The 16,655-nt window shown below is 37.6% G+C and overlaps 1 pseudogene; it reads right to left on the bottom strand.

Annotated features, from left to right (window-relative positions):
• Positions 1–15,407: 15,407 nt before the first annotated feature.
• LOC143683261 (glyceraldehyde-3-phosphate dehydrogenase pseudogene) lies at positions 15,408–16,444 on the bottom strand (annotated as a pseudogene).
• Between the last annotated feature and the right edge of the window lie 211 nt (positions 16,445–16,655).

Here is a 16,655-nt window from a genome sequence, read left to right as displayed (position 1 = left end):
ACACTTTATTTTGTCTCATTTCACTCTTCCCCTTTTTGGTCGAGAAGGTTTTCTCAATCCCTTGATGCTGAGTCCCAGCTCATTCTAGGATTTCTATTCCATGTTGCCAGGGAGTTTTACACCCCTGGGAGTCATGTCCCATGTAGAGAGGGGGAGGGCGGTGAGTTTGTTTGTCGTGTTGGTTGAGAGAGGCCACATCTGAGCAACAAAAGAGGTTCTCTGGGGGTGACTCTTAGGCCTAATTTTAAGTAGGCTTAGTCTATCCTTTACAGGGATAAGTTTCCTGTGAACAAACCCCAAGACTGAGGGCTTAGCCTATTGATTTGGTTGTCCCCACTGCTTGCGAGAATATCAGAAATTCTCCAAATGGGGAAGCTGAATTTTCCCTCTTTCTCGCCATTCCCTCAAGGGGACTTTGCAAATACTTTTTTATTCACTGTTCAGATCACTCTGGGATTTATAGGGGAATCACTCTGGACAAGCCTACAAAATCTTATGCCATATTCAAGTTCCATGTACTTATGGTGTTCAATTAAGCTGTCTACATAAGTTATACTAGGAGATGCACTAGTCGAAATATAAATTTTGTACCAAATAAACATTTTTTGCTTTAGTCTCACATATAAGTTTAAGTTTTAAAATATGAATTACCATCTATTTTCAACACCCTGCATTATTGACATTCCTTTGTTTTCCTCATGCAAAACATTTTTAAATTTGTCATTTAGTCACTATCATTATACACTCTAGGCATTCCTAGATTATACTATCTCAGTCTTTATTGTCTATCTTTCCTTCTGATTTCATTTGTGCCCCCAGGCCTCCTCCCTCTACTATTCTCACATTCAGCTTCATTCAGTGTTCTAACATTATTGTGCTGTAATTAGGTAGTACTGTACTATCCATTTCTGAATTTTTACAATCAGTCCTGTTGCATAATCTGTATCCCTTCAGCTCCACTTACCCAATATCTACCCTATTTCTATCTCTTGATAGCCTCTGTTCTTAACTGAAATTCTCCAAGTTCATTCATTAATGTTAATTCATATCAGTGAGACCATACAGTATTTTTCCTTTTGTTTCTGGCTAATCTCCCTCAGCATAATGTCCTTAAGGTCCATCCATGTTGTTACATGCTTCATAACTTTATTTTGTCTTACAGCTACATAATATTCCATCATATGTATATACCACAGCGTGTTTAACCACTCCTCTGTTGATGGACATTTGGGCTGTTTCCATCTCTTGGCAATTGTAAATAATGCTGCTATAAACATTGGTGTGCAAATGTCCGCTTGTGTCCTTGCCCTCATGTCCTCTGAGTAGATACCAAGCATTGCTATTGCCAGATCATATGGCAATTCTATACGTAGCTTCCTGAGGAACCACCAAACTGCCTTCCACAGCGGTTGTACAGGGTCTTCTTCTTAGCGTTGTGGATTTCAGGAGGTGAGGCAAGAGGCATCAGTCTTCCTGGCAACGTGTTCCTGGAGTAGACAGTTAGGGCAAGAGTTTCCTGATTCCCCAATTTACTAGTATTGACAAAAGAACTAGCTCCCTTCATGGGCCAGGTCCGCCATCTTGTTCGGGCAGTCACTCTTGGCAGTTCCTCTGGGGCCCTTCCTACAGCTCTTCCAGCAATTCTGTAGGCACCTAATTTCTTTATTAATGTGCCATTTGTTTGAACTAGCCAAAGTGGTTTCTGTTATCTGCAGCTAAACCCTGACTGACAAACCCTGTAAACATTCCTTCCTCTCACACCCCCACATTCCCTGGACCAAAGCTGGTAACTGTAATGCTTGCTGGAAATGTTACTCCATTTGTTTGAGCCTTTGAGTGCTATAAAAGCATGCTAACTCTGGGAATATATAACCCATCATAGGTTATTCTCAATCACTTATAGTTCAGAGCAATAACATAGATCTCTCTTAGTAAAAGGTTTTGAATGTGCAGAGAAAAAGTAAAGGAGTACAGATATGCAGGATGCCTTTATTTTTGCACAGGCAGGAACCAGGAATTGAACCTCCCAGGTCTCGGCATGGGAGAAAAGAGCTCTGCCTGCTGAGCCACCGTGGCCCACCCTGCAAGATGCCTTTTGAGAAGAGTTGCCCCTGAATGGGAGATGCTGAGCCAGGAAATAATCTTTGCCATCCTCACACTTTACCCCACAGCTTCTCTTAATGATGACTTTTCATTTAGGGCACAGTGTGACTGTCAGGAAAACGAAATAACTAAGAAATTGGCCAGGGAAGTCACCCATCTTAGCCCTACTCCTTGCTGGATGCAAAATTTCCAAAATGCTCTGTTTACAAAACTCTTGAATTGGCAGTGAGATTTAAAGGAAAAACACCAGTAGTATGTTTGAACCCATCCCAAGTACTCTTTCAGGTTTTTTTTTTGTTTAATTTGAAAGTTAAAATGTAGTTATTTTTCTTTAAGACAGTTCCCCATCTTGAACACATTTACATTTTTTCTTTTCCCATTTACAGCCTATTTCCTGAAAAATATTAAGAAGATTTGCGTCTAATATTTTCCAAGGCCATTGCATGATTTTATTGTTTGTTGAAATATCAGCCTCGAAAAACTGGCTTAAATGGGAATGTTCGTCTGGATTTTCTCCTCTGATTTACTTCATGGATGACATGAGAATGAATTAAAAGATTAAAAAGTCAGCCTTTTGCTAAGTCCCTTGAGCAAAAAAGAGGCCCTTAAAGAACCAAGTGAGGCTACAACAGGCAGCCTTGGCCTATGGAACAGAATCATGTAGTAATAGAATTTGTAACTGAAAGGGCTTAATCCTGCGCCTCATTCCACAGAGGAAGAACCTGAACTCCTAAGAAGGGAAATGACTAACTCAGGATCACACTCTCTGCCAGTGGTAGAGCTCAGACTAGAATTCAGGTCTCCTGTCTACTCTCTGCTTCTGTTGCTTATTTTCAAGTGGATCATTTATGAGTATGGTTCCCTTTCCTGCTTTCCAGTCTTTTCAATGTTAGTTGGAGAAAGCTGTCTTTCCAAGAATTCCTAAAGATGAGAAATACAGATGTCATTTAAGTAGCTGAGAATTTTCTTTTCACTTTCCCACAGAGGGTCAGGATGTCCATTCTCATTGTTTATTGTTGAGGAAAATAAAGTTCAGAGAGGGAGTTTGACTTACCTAAGGCCACACAGCTAAGATTAGGACTCAGGCCTTCTTAACACCCAAGCTAATGTACTTCCCACCACATTACAATAGGAGAACTTGGTACATTACATGAATGCGCAGTACTTTTATTTTAAGAAGTACCTAGTAGGCAGAATTTGGTATAATTAAAGGTCATGGGAAGGAAATTAATGAAGTACAAAAAAGGGCCTCATTAAAAGGAACTGTCCTCTAAAAGACAAGCCATGGCAGTTACCTTTCCAAAGTGAGCATTAAAAAGAGGTCCCTGTGTAATTTTTCAGTCATTGAATTTCAAGATTTCTATCTATAGAGTATGTAGGGTCTGTGTGACCTTCCAGGATGGACTGAATCAAGGCTGACTTGGGCAGAAAGCTGCTAAAGCTCAATGATCATAAGCTACTGCCTTTCTTAGAAAATAATTGTCTAAACTGTGGTATATACATACGATGGAATATTATGCAGCTGTAAGACAGAATAAAGTTATGAAGTATGTAACAACATGGATGGACCTTAAGGACATTATGCTGAGTGAGATTAGCCAGAAACAAAAGGACAAATACTGTATGGTCTCACTGATATAAACTAACATTAGTGAATAAACTTGGAGAACTTCATTGGTAACAGAGACCATCAGGAGATAGAAATATGGTAGATATTGGGTAATTGGAGCTGAAGGGATACAGATTGTGCAACAGGACTGATTGTAAAAACTCAGAAAAGGACAGCACAACACTACCTAACTGTAATACAATTATGTTAAAACACGAATGAAGCTGAATGTGAGAATGATAGAGGGAGGAGGCCTGGGGGCACAAATGAAATCAGAAGGAAAGATAGACGATAAAGACTGAGATGGTATAATCTAGGGATGCCTAGAGTGTATAATCATAGTGACTAAATGTACAAATTTAAAAAATGTTTGTGCATGAGGAAGAACAAAGGAATGTCATTATTGCAGGGTATTGAAAGTTGATGGTAATTAATATTTTAAAATTTTAACTTATGTGTGAGACTAAAGCAAAAAATGTTTATTTAGTACAAAATTTATATTTTGACTAGTGCATTTCTTAATATAACTTAGATAGACAGCTTAATTTAACACCATAAGTACATGGAACCTTGAGTAGGGCATGAGATTTTGTTGGTTTGTCCAGAGTGATACCCCAATAAATCTCAGAGTGATTTGAACAGTGAATAAAAAAGTGTTTGCAAAGCCCGCTTCAGGGAATGGTGAGAAAGAGGGAAAATTCAACTTCCCCAAGTTGAATTCTTGATATTCTCACAAGCAACGTGGACAACCAAAGCTGTAGGCTGAGCCCCCAGTCTTGGGGTTTGTTCATATGAAACTTAACCCTACAAAGGATAGGTCAAGTATACTTAAAATTAGGCCGAAGAGTCACCCCCAAGAGAACCTCTTTTGTTGCTCAGATGTGGCCTCTCTCCAGTCAACACGAACGAGCAAACTCACTGCCCTCCCCCTGACTACATGATATATGAATCCCAGGGGTGTGGACCTCCCTGGCAACGTGGGACAGAATTCGTAGAATGAGCTGGGACTCAGCGTCAAGGGATTGAGAAAACCTTCTGGACCAAAGGGGGAAGGAGCTAGATGAGACAAAATAAAGTGTCAATGGCTGAGAGATTCCAAACAGAGTCGAGAGATTATCCTGAAGGTTATTCATACGCATTAAGTAGATATCACCTTGTTAGTCAAGATGTAGTGGAGAGGTTGGAGGGAACTGCCTGAAAATGTGGAGCTGTGTTTCAGTAACCATGTTTCTGGAAGATGATTGTATAATGATAAAGCTTTCACAATGTGATGTGTGATTGTGAAAACCTTGTGTCTGATGCTCCTTTTAGCTACCTTATCAACAGACGAGTAAAACATATGGAATAAAAATAAATAATAGGGGAAACAAATGTTAAAATAAATTTAATTTGAAATGCTAGTGATCAGTGAAAGGGAGGGGTAAGGGGTATGGTATGTATGAAGTTTTTTCTGTTGTCTTTTTATTTCTTTTTCTGAATTGATCCAAATGTTTTAAGAAATGATCATGATGATGAATATACAACTATGTGATGATATTGTGAATTATTGATAATATATGTAGAACAGAATGATCGCAAGTTAAGATGTTTGTATTTGTTGGTATATTTAAAAAAATTAAAAAATTAAAAAATAATAATTTTTTAAATTATGGAAGTAATATAAGCACATCACTCCTCCAATCAGTTGGAGGACTTGAAATTTCTTACTGAAATTTCCAGCCGCCCCCCCCCCCCCCCCCCCGGTTTTCCCTGGGGAATTCAGACATCAACTCCTTTATAGGAGTTTCCAGCCAGTGGTGTCCTATGACTGGCAGTCCCCATGGTCACATAAGTCATTTCTTTATAATATAGAATATTTCTTATATATTTCTGTTGGTTCTGTTTCTCTGGAGATCAACAACTAATACAGATTTCTAAGAAAACTAAGTTACAAATTGTCTTTATCCTTGATTGTATTATTCAGTCTATATTCATAATGGATTATAAGTTGAAAGCAAAGAATAAAGAATACTGTTATTAAAATATGATGAGGCAATGAGCAAATTTAAAGTTATAATTCTGTCCCAATGCATTCTACGATGTGGATGAACCTTGAGTACATTATGCTAAATGAAGGAAGTCAGACACAAAAGGCCACATATTGTATGATCCATGCACATGAAATATCCAGAATAGGCAAATCTATAGAGGCAGAGGCCCCGCAGTGATTGTCAGCGGCTGAGGGGGAGTGTCAGCTTCATGAGTACCAGGTTTCCTTTTGGGGTAATGAAAATGGCCTGGAAGTAGATAGTGGTGATGGCTGCACAACATTGTGAATGTCCTAAATGTCACTGATGGTAAATTTTATGTTATAGGATTTTCAGGACAGTGCAAAAATATATAGTTCTGAAATTTTTTCTCAAGAAAAAATAAGATGCTTCTTATAAGGAGCATCAAAACATGCCTGATAATTTAAAATCTCTTTTAAAAGGAGTGTGGGGCAGTAATTCCCTTCTGGGAATAGACCATCCATCTCCAAATTCCATCCCCAAATGTATCTGTATAGAAGTGTTTGCAAGTGGTAGCCTGAAATAGTCTCTCTCATATCTTCAAATTGAAACAAAATATAAAATTTGTAAAACTTAAACAGTTGATATTTTAAGCCTAAAATTCAAAAATTCTCAACATGAAGCATGAAAAGAGGTTTTTGTCTATTTTAAGGCCATAGTTTGTAGTTGTTTTCAAGCTATATTTAAATGTGGATTTGGTCCCTAAACTAAATGGGATAAGCTATTCCATTTCGAAATGCACATCACAAATTGTGCTTTTTCTTATGTAATTAATTTAAAATATGTGTCACGTGTTATATAGGAAGTCAACATTTTTTAACTTTTGTATTGTCTCTGGACCCAATTGTCTCTCTTATTCATCTGAAGATATTAATTATATTTCTTCTTATTATTGTATTGAGCTATTATTGAGAGTTGTATTAAAATAAACTTTATCATATAAGTTTAATACTTGTTAAAAATAAAATGTTTCACAAAAAATTTAAAACAAATCAATGCACTAATATTTATAAATGTAATATTTTAAATATTTTAAAGTGTTTAGAATAATGCCTGAGACATAGTAAGCATTAGATGTGTTTGTTAAATAAAAAGAATGCAAACATTACAAAATATTTTTTAAAATACTAAGAGTTTTAAGAGATTATATATGAGTTGAGAAAGAAGCCTACAAAAATTATATCAGGAAATGTAGATTTATGCAATCATTCCCCCATTTTTGGCTATTTGTGTTACTGCCAATGTCTTGCTTTTTAAGAATTACCTTGATGAACATTTTTCAAACATAAAAATGATGATGCAGCTTATGTTATTTTCTTGTTGCATATTTCCAGAATTAGGATTGCTGGGCCAAAAGTTAGGATGACGTACATTACATTTGATATGTATCATAGTGGCTAATCTTATTTTTATGTCACTAAGCGTATGGAAAAATATAATGCACCACACTGAGCCAGGCTCTGTGCAACAGGATTTACCAACTTCATCTTTTTTAGTCTTCATAATAAGTCCATAGTGTAGGTGGTGTTATAATCCTCATTTTCCAGATGAGTAAAGCTGAAACACAATGAACTCAATCAGGATGATGACCTGACATCCTCGAGGCCATTTTGAGTTTCACCTGCAGGCTTACTGACCAAGAAAGACTGTTTCGTGGCAAATTTCCTTCTCTTGGGTGAAGGTTGGGGGAGTCACCTACAAGGGGGATGGTAAATAAAGAATAGCCCAGGGCTTATATCATAGAATTGACAGTTTAATAGTGAAAGGAGATGGGGGTGTGGAAACTGGGTTGGAGAGTGGATCAGAGGTGATTGGTAAGATTAGTTGGGCAAGAGGAGTCTGATAATTCTTGTCTTTCCTCATCTTCCACTTTGTGCCATGCAAGGGGCAGCAGAGAAATCCCAGACAATGAGGGGGCAATTGGGCCCCAGAGGCAGGGCAGCATCCTAGAAGCTGCTGACGCCCAGGGTCTTTCCCGCATTAAGAAGAGCAGATACCAGTCCACGCCCCTCTTCCACCTCCAAGGTTGCTGGAAGAAGATTGCCATAAACAGCTTCCACAGGCAGGACAACAGGGAAACTCAAAGGAAAAGATGTGCACAGAGTCAAGAATCACTAACACATCATAAAAGAGAAGCACAAAATGCCACAAACAGCTAATACCTAAGAAACAAATTAATGGAATGCACAGAAAGTGATTTTAAGGGAAGTATAATTAATATCTTCACAGGAATAGCAGAGAGAATTGGGTCCAAGACTCCCAGGGATGAGCCTGGCTCTTGCACCATGGTATCCACAACACCTTCCTGACCGAAATGGAGTAAAGAAATGTAACAAAACAAGGTATCAATGGCTGAGAGGGTTCAAATAAAGTTGAGAGGCTATTCTGGAGGCTACTCTTAAACACAAGCTTCAGCTAGATATTGTCAGTTACCATGGTTTGCCAACCCCCAAACAAAACCATTCCTGTTGACCCTAAAGAACACCTAGGGCTCTATCTGAGTGATTCTACAAAAGTTTCACTCACTGAGATTACTTTTCAGGAGCCTACAACCTCCAGACAGGGTCTTAGACCAGATAAGTCCTGAAATCCAGAGGGGCCAGCCTCTCCAAGAACATCAAATAGTTCCACACCCCTATCCCATATTATCAACACCCCTTTCCAACATAAAAATGTTGGAATGGGCATAGCTCAGATACCTCTAAAAACTGGGAGAAGGAGGAGTTAGACAAGATAGGATTTAACAAATGAGTGTGACTGCTGGATCATCATATTGGTATTTCTCTTCGTCTACAGTGTCTTGGAGTAACTAGAAGGAAAAACCTAAAATTGTGGAGCTGTAACCCATACCAAAATCTGAAATCTGTTCTATAACTACTGGTTGCAATGTACTTTGACATTTATTGCTTTTTTTTGTATATATGTTGTATTTCACAATAACAAATGTTTTTTTTTTAAAAGTCACCATTTTACAACTCCTAATAAAAAAAAGTTATGAAAAGAGAACGAGCTCTATTTGCAGAGATCACGGAATTAAAACTATTCAGAAGGGGGGTAGGGGTGGGGGTGGAAGCAGAATGAATTACAGATGAAGAGCTATTTAGTGAGCTGGAATTCTCCCAGAATGTAGTACAAGAGGAAAAAGAAAAAGTGTATTAATTTCCTATGTCTGATGTAACAAATCACCACAAACTAGGTAGCTTAAAAAAACAAAATTTACACTCTCAGTTGTGGAGAAATTAAGGTGTTGACAGGGGCATGCTCCCTTGCGGGGGGCAGCTTTCGGTGGGCCCAGTTGTTTGTGGCAACACAATTCCATCCTCCGCCTTGGTCTTCACGTGGCCATTTTCCCCCTGTGTGTCGGTCTTCACGTGTTGTTCTCCTCTTTGTGTCTGTGCCCTTTCTCTTATAAAAACATCGGTAATATTGGATTAAGGGCCTACCATACATCAATAGACCTCATTTTAACTAATTACAGTACAATGACCCTACTTCCAAAGAGGGTCACAATCTGAGGTACTGGGGTTTAGGACATCAACCTATCTTTTGTGGGGACACAATTCAACCCGTAACTGGAAGTATGAAAGATATGTTTAGAAGCATCAAGGATAGAGCCTGAGCTCCTAAATCATCTATTAGAAGTTGCAGAAGGAAAAACAAACAAACAGAAAAGATGATTGGGAGGAAATTTTCAAAATATAATAAAAGAAAAATTTCTAGAGTTAAAGAAAGAGTCTGGTCTTCTGGTTGAGAGATGAATAGTGTGAATAAGAAATAACAAAATAACAGCACCCAGAGGCACAGAGTGGGATTTTAGAACAACAGGAATGAGAAGAAATCCTAGAAATAATCAAAGACTAAAAAAAAAAAAAAATCCCACAAAGACTGATATCAGAATTCTCAATGGAAACACATTGGCTATAAGAAGATAACAGGGGCATATTGTCAACATTCTGAGAGAAAACAGCTACAAATCTAGAATTTTACATTCAGCTAAACTATTATTTAAGTGTGGAAGCAAAATAAATACATTTCTAGATATTCAAGGACTCAGAAAATTTGCATTCACAAAGAATTAATAGAGGATTTACTTTGCCACAAAAAGAAGAGTAATCCTAAAGAGAAACATGAAACAATATATTATTGAAGAAATTAGTAAAACGTACCGTAAAATCCGTATAAATTAAGGTAACTACTGAAAGAATAAGAATAACAAGTATAAATTCCAAATTCTGAGTCAGCTAAAAGAGGACAAAGAAAATCTGACAAAAAAGAGAAAGAAACAACATAAATCCAGGATACATGGAAAAGGCAAAATAAGATGGGAGGGATAAATCCAGACACAACTATCACATTAAATATGATTGGGTTAAGTTCATGGATGAAAAGAGAATCTAACATAAAATCTAACACACATCTAACATTAAATCACCTAACATAAAATCTAACACATACCTAATATAAAATCACATAAAATCACCTAAGAATACTGGAAATAAAGTGGAAAAGGTATTCAAAGAAAAGGTGAATGAACCTATGTGTAAATATATTGAAATCAAACAGAATTCAAGGAAGGCCTAGAAAATGGACCTAACCAGAAAAAGTGAGCATCTCTCCTCTTAGATAATGGTCTCTAAGCATCATTTCCCTCTAAAAGAAACCAGGGATCACTCAAGGAAAGGCTTATTCCAGGTCTGAGGCAGGCAACGTACAAGATGATCCTGAAATAACTTTTCATAACAGAAAGCAAGAAAGGTGAGACTACGGAGAGAAAGCCAAATGACTTAGGAACTCTGACTGGCTAAAAATGTGACAATTCTTCATTTAAAAAAATAATCGCAATGGATTAAAGCATTTCAAATATGTTTAAGTTTATGATTTGAGATAATGAAAAAAAAAAAGCATTATCGGCCACTTTCTATAACGAATGCAGGATAGAAAAGCATGTTATACACCACCAGCCAGGGATGTAATCAGCAAATCCTAGGCTGTAGGAAATTCTACAGAACAAATGATTAAATTCCTTCAGAAAATAAATTACAAGATAAAAAAGAAAGGGGGGTATGTGGGTAGCTGTAGATTAAAATCATGTCAACCAATGACATGAACCTTAACTTGATCTCAATACAAACACACTGTTAAAAATTCAGAAGACATTCAGAGAAATTTGATACGACTGGATATTTAATGATATTATGATGCTGTTTAAAAATAATTCTAATATTTTAGAGATACATGCTGAAATATTTATGGATGAGATGATGTAATGTTGGGGATTTGCTTCGAGACTTTCAGAGAGAAGTTTATAGACATAGTGGTATTTGCTCTCAGTTGATAGTTGCTGGCAACAAGTTAGTAAATGGGTTTTTAAAAAATATTATTCCCTGTATATTTCAATAAATGCTTTAAAGTTTTAAAAGAAGACATCAAGTCTAAAAAAGTTTGTGGGTGAGTACTACTAAACTTCAAAAAAAGAGATCATTCCTATGTTAAATATCTTGTTTTAGAGTTGGAAAGATAACCCACTCACTTTGTAAGGCTAGCAAAGCACCCATGCCAGAACTGACTGAGTTCAATCTCTTGGAATATAAATGCAAAAATTCTATTTAAATTTCTGCAAAGCAAATTTATAAAAATATATCAAGGGAGTATATCATGACAAAGAGAGGCTAATAACAGGAGTCTAAGAATCTAATTTCATCTTAGAAAGTTTAATTCACCATATTTACAGATTAAAGAATCTGATTATATCAATACATGTATAAAGTTTAACATCCATTTATGGCAGCTATCTATAGAAGGGAAGTTTCTTAACATAATGAAGGGACTTATCAAAAACCTACAACTAACATAGTACTTTGAGGTGAATTTAAAGATAATCCTATTAAGTCAAGCAAAAGACAAGGATGCCTGCTTTCATACTACTACACAACATCAAACTGAGAGATCCAGCCAATACTTAAAACAAGATAATAATAAGAAACCCATACATTAGGAGGCTTTCCTCTACAAATAATAGAAATCCAACTTGAAATAGTTTGTACAATAAGCTTACGATACATAACTTATGCAATGAATATATTTTATTGTCTCACATAATAAAAAGCCCCGAAATGCGAAGGCTCCAGGATTGGTTAATTGTGTGTCTTACTGGCATCAGCAAGGAGCCAGGTTCTTTCTTTTTTTAATTTTACCATAACCCCGTATGTCAGACTTGTAAACCTCCCAGGATGTTGCTACGAAGGAAACAAAATGGTTCCTGTGGTACTAGGCATCTTAAGTAAACGTATTAAGAGAGCAGCATATCTGTTCCTGTTGATCTCTTATCAATAGCGAGAAAATGTTTCCCAGAAGCGTTCCAGGATACATCCCATCTCATCGGTCACACTCACGTCACATGCCCAAGCCAGATACTAAGGAATAGAGCCCTCAGTCTGCCCACAGAGGACATTTAATAGAAGGAAGGAAGGAAGGAAGGAAGGAAGGAAGGAAGGAAGGGAGGGAGGAAGGAAGGAAGGAAGGAAGGAAAGAAGGAAGGAAAGAAAGAAAGAAAGGAAGAAAGGAAACCTTTGTGGGTATATCATTATTTTGGTGTTTGTCACTGCAACATAATTGGGCCTATCCTGATTTGATTAACAAAGCCTAAAATTAATCAACATTTTTATGCTCCTAAAAACTAAACCCAGTTACTTCTCTTCCTATTTCTATTCTACCCCTCCTTACTTCTTTCCATAAACACTTTTTGTTAGTTTCTTTTGAATCCTTCCAAAATTTCTTTAGGCAGATACAACAAAAATAATATCTATTATTGCATCCTCTATCTTGAAAATCATAGAGGTAGCAAATTATATATTACTATTCTGTACCTTCCTTCTGTTACTTAAAATAAATCCTGAAGATCTTTCTGTATCAGTACACAAAGTTTCCTTTTTTTTTTTTTTAAAGAGCTGCACTGTGTTTCATTGTGTGAAAATAGCATAATTTATTTAACCAATTCCTTATTGATGGGCACTTTGGTTGCTTCTGATCTTTTTCTAGGTAAGAAAATGATACAATGATGAATTAATTACCTTGTTTATACATCATTTTGTCAGTGTGCAAGGCAGTATGTAGGATAAGCTCCCAGGAGTGAAAATTCCAGGTCAAAGGGTAAATGTTCTGTAAATTTGAGAAATATTGTCCATTGCCTTCTCTTATATTTATATCACTTTGCATTTCAGTGTATAAAAATATGTGATTCCCCATAGCATGCTAACAGAGTGGCCTGTTCAATTTTGGGATTTTTCCTACTCTAGTAGGTATTTCAGTTTAGTTTCAATTTACATTTTTTAAAAAACATGACGAAGTTCATTTTTTAAACAAGTTTAAGAGACATTCGTATATCTTTTTTTGTGAAATTTGTTTCTGTATTTTGCTCATTTTTCTACAGAATTATTGGTTCTTTTCATATTAACTTCCTGTAAGTCTTTATATGTTTGGATAATTAGCCATTTGTCTATGATGCAAATTACAAATATACTTTTTCCAGTTTGTCATCCACCTTTCAACATTTTTTATGGTGTATTTTCCCATGCTCTTGAAAAATTCGTTTTATGTTGTCAAAATTACTAGTCTATTTTTGTGTGTATCTTCTATATTTTGAGTCACAGTTAGCTCATAAAGAACTTCATCCCATTTTCTTCTGACTTTCTTTTGGCAGGGTAGGGGGTGGGGGGTGGGGGAGGTGCAAGGACCGGGACTTGAACCCAAGTCTCCCGCATGGCAGCCGAGCACATCCCGTTTTCTTATGATAGTGTTATGGTTTCATTTTTAACATTAAGATTTTAAAAATCAATTTGCCTTTATCCAGGTCCATGATGAGAGGTATAGATCCAGCTTAATTTTTTTCCAGGAACTATCTAGATATCTCAAGACCATTTATTTAAAATTCATTCTTACCACCATGATATGAGTTGCACCTTTTTTCATATACTAAATTTCTGTTTGTATTTGATTCTTATTTCTGTGCTTTATCGTCTGTTCCTTTAGCCTGTCTAACATGTTCCATTGTCACATCATTAGGATAATTCCACCACATTGCTCTCCATTTTCAAAGCTTTTCTGGTTACTCTTTGTTATGGATTGAACTGTGTTCCCCTAAAAGATATGTTGAAGTTCTAATCCCCCAAACCTCAGCAAATGGCTTTATTTGGAAATAGGGCTGCTTCAGATGGAATTAGGCAAATTAAAATGAGGTCTTACTGGAATAGGAAGGACCCTTAATCCAATATGACTAGTGCCCTTATAAGAGGAGATGAGGACACAGACAGAGGCAGATGAGGGGACAGTGCCATGTGACAACTGATGCAGACAGCTTGGGTTGCAGGTAAACCCTACCAGAAGCCAAGAAGAGGCAAGAAACAAGTTCTCCTTTATAGGTTTAAGAGGAAGCCCCGTCCTATGAGATTACGAATTTCTGTTGTTTTTAAGCCATTCAGTTTGTGGTACTTTGTTATAGTAGCCTTAGGAAGCTACAACACTCTTGTTTATCTGTTTTTTCAAGTTAAATTTAGAATCAATTTATCTTGTTCCATGAATAAAATCTATTGGTAAATTTATTAAGATCAGGTGAAATTTATAAATCGACCCAGAGAAAACAGCTTTTTTTTGTAATGTTGAAAGAACATGGAGTATATTTCTATTTGTTCAGTTCTACTTTTGCATCCCACGGTAGCGTTTTTCTTTCTAAAAATTTTGCATATTTCTTTTCTTTGTATGCTGTATGGCGGGGGTCACATTTCATTCCTTTTCCATATGAGTATCCCCTTATTGTAGCACCATTTGCTAAAGTTTTGTTTGGTTGGTTTTTGGTTTGTTTGTTTCCTTGTTTGTTTGTTTGGGAAGTGCATGGGCCGGGAATCGAACCCGGATCTCCCCCATGGGAGGCAGGAATTCTACCACTGAGCTACCCTTGCACCCCCAGATTTTGCATATTTCTTGTTATGTTTATTCCTAAGTAACATATATTTTTATTGCTTTTGTTGTTATTGTTATTTTTAACTGGTATTGTTTTATATAAGAAAGTTATTCATTGTTATATATTAATTTTAGACCCTGCCATTTGCTGTACTCTTCTTATTTGCAGTAATTTTTCAGTTGATTCTCCTAGAGATTAAAATCATTAGTGATGGCTTTATCATATCTTTTCCAACCCTTATGTTTTCTCTTGTCTAAAAGCTTTTGCTAACATCTCTAGGTTAATATTAAATAGTGGTGGTCATGGTGAGTATCTTTGTCTTGTTTCTTACTTTAGCCTGAGTGCCCCCAGTGTTCTTCATTAAGATTGATTCTGATATCTGGACTAATAAATTAAGTTAGGGAAATTATCATGTATTTATATTTTGGGGGGTGTTTTTAAAAATCAAGAATAAGATTTTAGTTTTTTCCAAATCCTTACTAATATCAGTTGAGATGACCATATCTTTTTTTTTTTTTTTTGGCTGAGAGAAATTTATTGATGGCACATAACATGGTAGGGCACTCAGCCCCTCCGCTTCTTCAGGGGTTCTGGGATGGAAGCTGTGAGGATGGGCGATTCTCAGTACTGGGGCATCGAGTGGGGCCAGGACTTCCCAGCACCTGACAGCTTCTCTCTTCCTCTCGTGCTGTCACTTGGGGCTGGTGGTCCGGAGGCTCTTACTCCTTGGAGGCATGTAGACCCTAAGGTCCACCACCCTGTAGCTGTAGTCAAGTTCATTGTCATACCAGGAAATGAGCTTAACAAAGTGTACATTGGGTGTAAAGCTAGCCCCAGCATCAGAAGTGGAAGAGTGGGTATCACTGTTAAAGTCGCAGGAGATAACCTGGTCCTCGGTACAGCCCAGGATGCCCTTGAGGGGGCCCTCTGATGCCTGCTTCCCCACCTTCTTGATGTCACTGTACTTTGTCACTTTCTCCAGCCAGCAAGTCAGATCCACGATGGACGCGTTGTGGGTGGGAACACAGAAGGCCATGCCAGTGAGCTTGCCCAGGATGAGCTCATCACTCCAGGATGAGCTTGCCCAGTGCCTTGGCAGCGCTGGTAGATGCAGGGATGATATTCTGGGCAACCCCATGGCAGTCACACCACACTTTCCCAGAGGGGCCATCTACAGTCTTCTGGGTGGCAGTTATGACATGGAGGGTGGTCATGAGTCCCTCCACGATACCAAAGTTGTCATGGATGAACTTGGCCAGGGGAGTCAGGCAGTTGGTGGTGCAGGAAGCAATGCTGATGATCTTAAGGGAGTTGTCATACTTCTCCTGGCTCGTGCCCATCACAAACATGGGGGCATTGACTGAAGGAGCAGAGATGATGACTCTTTGGTGCCACCCTTCAAGTGAACTCCAGCCTTCTCCATGGTTGTGAAGACACCAGTGGACTCCACAACTTATTCAGCACCAGCAACACCCCATTTGATGCTGGTGGGATCTCGCTCTTGGAAGACTGTAATGGGATTCCCACTGATGACAAGCTTCCCCTTCTCAACTTTGACGGTGCCTTTGAACTTGCCATGAGTGGAATCATGCTGGAACATGCAGACCATGTTTTTGAGGTCAGTGAAGGGGTCGTTGATGCAACAAGCTGCACTTTGCCAGAGTTTACAGCAGCCCTGGTGACCAGAAGACCAAGATGGCCAAATCCATTTATTCTGACCTTCACCATCATGTCTCAGAGATGTGGGTGGCACTGCACAAAAAGATGATGTGTTGTTGAGCAGGGAGGAGCAGAGAGCCGACCATATCTTTTTTATTCTCAGATATTTTAATATAGATTCCTAACACCTTTACTTTTTGTTTCGTCATCTATCTTTTAATGCTCTTTATAAAATGAAGATGTTAGCTCCCCAACCAGTGTCCTCAGTTATTTCACACTT

Source organism: Tamandua tetradactyla, chromosome 5 (genome assembly GCF_023851605.1).
Source record: "Tamandua tetradactyla isolate mTamTet1 chromosome 5, mTamTet1.pri, whole genome shotgun sequence".
NCBI lineage: Eukaryota > Metazoa > Chordata > Mammalia > Pilosa > Myrmecophagidae > Tamandua > Tamandua tetradactyla.
The sequence above is the reverse complement of the archived record's forward strand: the minus strand, read 5'-3'. Positions and strand labels throughout refer to the sequence as shown.